The sequence below is a fragment of the Adelges cooleyi genome, unplaced genomic scaffold (genome assembly GCF_023614345.1).
Source record: "Adelges cooleyi isolate 19-005CV unplaced genomic scaffold, UGA_ACOO_1.1 ACOO_flye_CR_arks_rails_tigmint_CR_PRNA_0, whole genome shotgun sequence".
NCBI classification, from domain to species: Eukaryota; Metazoa; Arthropoda; class Insecta; order Hemiptera; family Adelgidae; genus Adelges; species Adelges cooleyi.
In genome coordinates, this window is record NW_026095750.1 from 200,965 (window position 1) to 205,864 (window position 4,900).

Sequence of the window (4,900 nt, forward strand, 5' to 3'; positions counted from 1 at the left end):
ATCAAATTTAAATTGACACAACTTAATAATGTGTTTTATTAAAAAAAAAATTACAAAATCTTGTTAGTTATAACTTAACTTTCAAAATAGATATGAAAACTTTTTTGGTAAAATATGTAAAAACATATTTTTAAAAATATTTTATTGCTCTTGCCTTTTTTAACTTCTATGCGGAAAACCGAAAACTGACGGGGCCAGATTGATAAATTGATTTGTTTAAGCAAAATATTGTAGAGCTTATTTGGTTTTGAACAATGAATTTAAAAGTAATACTATTAAAATGTCCACTATAATACCAAAATTGATTTAATACTAAATTATTAAAAACTAAAATAGACTACAATTACAAAAAAGTTATTTCCTAACTAACTGCCAACACTTTAGCTTGTAATGTTGCCATACTTTTGTTGTCTGTAGCAATCGATATTTTAATCGTTCATTACATTATAAAAAACCTTTTAGAGTGATTTTGCTGTTACGTTTCAATAAAAATTTTCTCCATGAGATATTTACATAATTTGACGATGTCTACTGCAACATAATGCAATAGCTTGTTAACGATACCTATACAACAACATTTAACTACCGAATCGTTAAGCATTTGGCGTTATTGTTTTTCTGAAATAAATATGTTTTGTTTGCGTCGTTATTGTGAATATTAGCACTTGTTGTTGATCACAATTAAGTGTGTAATTGTGAGTAGCTAGCATAATCCGTCTTCCGTGTCGAACTTTGAACGCGGAAAATGTGGCGCCACTTGATCGGGTGACGGTAACGAGACCACGCCATATCGATTGCGTTATCGGCCAATTCAAATATATTTTGTATAAATAGGTGTGCGGCATTTCAGATCAAGCATAACACGTTGTTTTGTGCAAATCTATACTTTGGTAAGTGCTAAACGGCAATATTTTCTTTGTGTAATAATGTAATACTATTGTTCGAATATTGTTATATGTGATAGTAAAACAACTGATTTCGTTATTTCAGTATTTCCTTCGCAAGTTCTCCAAGAACCAACTCAAAAACCAAAAATGGGCGCAGAAAAGGTATCAATGAACATCGTTGTCGTCGGACAAGTGCAATCCGCCAAAGCCATCAAGACTGTCGCCAAGACCAACAGCTCCGCTGTTAACCAAGCCATGGTAAGTTTTTAGCTACGCCAAATTTGCAAAATTTAAATACAATATGAAAATCTCAAACTACAACCCTAACGATTGGATTTAACCAATTCGTTTCTAATAGTTGTTGTATGCATATAATATATGTATAGTATAAATGTGTATTATTCCATTTACCGAAAATAACTTTTACGCTTACACTTAAAGTGACAAATTTAATACCAGAAGCTTTTGAAGTAGATGTTGTTTTAAAAAGAGTTTAGTTTAATGTAATCAAAATAATAATATGTTTATATTGTGACATGAGCATTCTATAAACTAATGGTCTCTTAACCTAACCAAATCTAATTTGCAATACTTTATACTAGTTTAAATATTTTTTGTTGCATAACACAGAAAAAATACATAGTTGGACCAACTACAATTATGATTATTATAGGAACACAATAAATGTCTAGCTGGTATAACTGTATAAATTCTTTTATCAGTTTAATATTTGGTAAAAAAACTATTAATTTAGTAATAGTCTAACTAGTAACTTATTAGTTTTTTTCCATGTATAAATTTGATTTGTATAATTATTAGACACACTTTTACTAAGACTCCTTCTAAAATATCTTTATGATTTTATAGTTTTTATTGATTTCTTTATAACAACTTTTTTTACAATAATATATTATCATCTTTGTCACTAATTTAAATAAAAATTAGTCCCGTAAAACGATTAATTAAATATGAATAGGTATTTTTTAATTTATTTTTTAACTATATTTAGTAAAAAATACAATGTAGTTTTATAATATAAGACAGCAGTACCTATAATAGCATTGACAATAATTGAAAATACGAAAATTTAGTTGAATACTAGAAATGTATTAAACCCTTCGTGCATGTTGTGCCGTATACGGCACAAATTAGTTTTTTGTTATTTGTTGCTTTGGAAATGAATTTATGACATAACTGTATAGATGGCCAAATTTGGCACAAAAAACTGACCCATTCTGATGTAAAGTACCTCCAACTAGCATTAAAATTGTGAATTATAGATGACCAATAAACAACTGAAAATATTATCACTGCGTCGGGTAAAAACTATTTCTTTCATGCTATCATAACAAAAAATTGAAACTACCGAATTTAAAAAAAAAAAATTACTACCTTGTAGGAAATTTTGTAGAAAATATTTTAAAAGTAAGAACAGTTTTTTAAGTATAATAGTTTTTGAAATACAACAAAAACTTATTGTGTGCCCAATATGGGACAACATGCATAAAAAGTTATTATAATTTGTTACTTACATTATTAAAAAAAAAAAAATGATAATTACACAAATCATGTTTTTTAATTATCTTGTATAATATATATATCACAAATATGCCAAAAAATGAATACCAATTATGACAACAATTTGTTTTGAGTGCATATTGTTCCAGAAATGGCACAAACAAAAGTTGTGTTTTTTAATGCATGATGCCATAAGTGGCACAAACATACATTTGGTGCGCGTTGTGCCATATTAGGCACGAATTAAACTTTGAGGAGAATTAAGGGGAAGTTGTGCTCAAATAATTTTTTTAATATTTTTCCCATAATCCTGATATATTTTAGAATCAGTACAATTTTTTTGGGGAAAAAAAAAAGTCATGCATGAAGGGGTTAAAATATATATATAGGTATATATTTAATATAATGTTAAACTAATAATACTTTAGTTTTTCAGAAATGGTAATGAAATAATTCCATGATGCCAAACTCAAAACTGCTATAGACCACACAATGCATATTACTTATACTATAATAATAATATGTATTGATATGCTCAAATAAATTTTAAAAGATCCGTTAAAATGTGTTTATTTTTTTATAAATTTAATTCATTTTTTTTTGTCTCTCAAGAACCACAACATATGTTGTATATTAAAAAAGTTACAGTGTATACAGCGAAAAAAAAAGCCCACTTCAGAGTAAAACCAATACCTTCACGCTTTGCATCGAAGCTAAAACATTTTTCTGGATTTTTGTGTAAAAGACATCAAAAGTGGTCAAATTATATGTTTTTGGGGTCGGTGATTACGAATTTAATATCAGTTCTCAATTTTAATCATCCAGAAAGAACTGAAGTAAAAAAAAAAAAAAAATTTAATTTGTGTAAACTTAAAGTCAAAAATGGTACTTGAGCACAAAACTTAATAGTATCATTCTGCATAGATATACATAACAATTTTTTAATGATTTGATCAATTTTTTTTAAAGATTTTAGGTGTTTTTGTTAAAATATACGAAATCTGCGAAAACACAGTTTCCCGGCAATTAAAAAAAAACTGTAGTGCCCAATTTTTTTCTCGTTTAATATGTTATGGATACATATGAGATCCAACTACTGTCAAATGTTTAACCCAAAAGTTTTAAAATTACGGCTAAAAACCCCGAAAAACAAAAAAACTTGTACCCCCCCTAGGGGGGCGGGAAATGGGTATAGTTTAAATTTGACACAATTGACGTGAGCGGGCATACAAAGTAATTATTTCTTATACATTTCAACTCGATTCGACTCTTTTTCTCGAAATTATAGCCAGTAAAAGTTCTAACTTAAAAACTCGTACGGTTTTTTTTTTTGTTTTTTCAAATTTCGTCTGTGAAGAATTAAACTTTTTCAACTTTTACCCCCCCCCCCTTCCCAAAGTACAAACTAGATACAATTTGTGATTTATAGAGTTGCTATTCGAAGGAATTGGTCTAGTATTAAAAAAGTTACAGTGTATACAGCGAAAAAAAAAGCCCACATCAGAGTAAAGCTAATACCTTCTCGCTTTGCATCGAAGCTAAAACAAAAATTTGTGATTTATTGATCTGCTTCTCTAAGGAATTGGTCCAGTGTTAAAAAAGTTACAGTGCATACAGATATAAAAAAAGCTCACATCATTGTAAAACGAATAGCATCTCTGCTCCCCATCGAAGCTAAAAAAACAAGAAATAAAGAACTCTGCCTAGAAGTTATAATAAATAAAATTAATAATATTTCTCAACATAAACCTATAACCATGAAAAAAGGGCAAAGATCCTATAGATTTTGATACTATTTTCGGCTCTACAGTTGAATAAAAATACTTTTTTTTGTATATTTGTATTGTAGCATGTAGTAAAATATAAGAAAATAAATTAAGCACTCATAGTGTAAATAATATTTTGACAATTATGCTAATTCAATAAAATATCGTACAAATGAACCACATTATTTTTTATGTAGCATAAACAAAACCATAGCAACTATTCTTACTATTTAAGGCAAATGAAAAATAATACTAGGAGGATTCTCTCAGTCGAGACTAAGGGAAAATCGTTGCGTTTAATTTTACATTCATTGTACGGTATACGATAATAATTGTGTTTTATGAAACATGAGGTTTTTTTTGTTATTATTATTGCTTTCAAAGTATTAATTCTTTTTGTGTGTTTATTTGGAGGCTTCGCCTTACCACTTGCTAGTTATATTCACCCAGTGGTTCACTTCTAAATATAGAAAGTATACCTCTAAGGTTCAATATAAAAGATATAGTCACTAATCCAGCTTTAATCATAATTAGATATAGTTATATATATATTTAATCAACAGAAAACGAGTTGTTTTACATTTTTATGAAGTTTTTATGTTTTATAATAATATTTCCATTTCAAACAAATAGTACAGAATTCGATAGAAACAAAAATAACCCACACACACACGCCCATTATAATTATGAGAATTAATCCATAAAATTAAAAAATTAAGCTTACTGCAT

The 4,900-nt window shown here is 28.0% G+C and overlaps 1 long non-coding RNA gene across 1 annotated transcript; it reads left to right on the plus strand.

Annotated features, from left to right (window-relative positions):
* The first annotated feature begins 749 nt into the window (after positions 1-749).
* On the plus strand, positions 750-2,969 carry LOC126844477 (uncharacterized). Its single transcript, XR_007686623.1, has 3 exons — positions 750-890; positions 991-1,145; positions 2,842-2,969. It is a non-coding gene; the product is annotated as an uncharacterized LOC126844477 (long non-coding RNA).
* Positions 2,970-4,900: the final 1,931 nt, after the last annotated feature.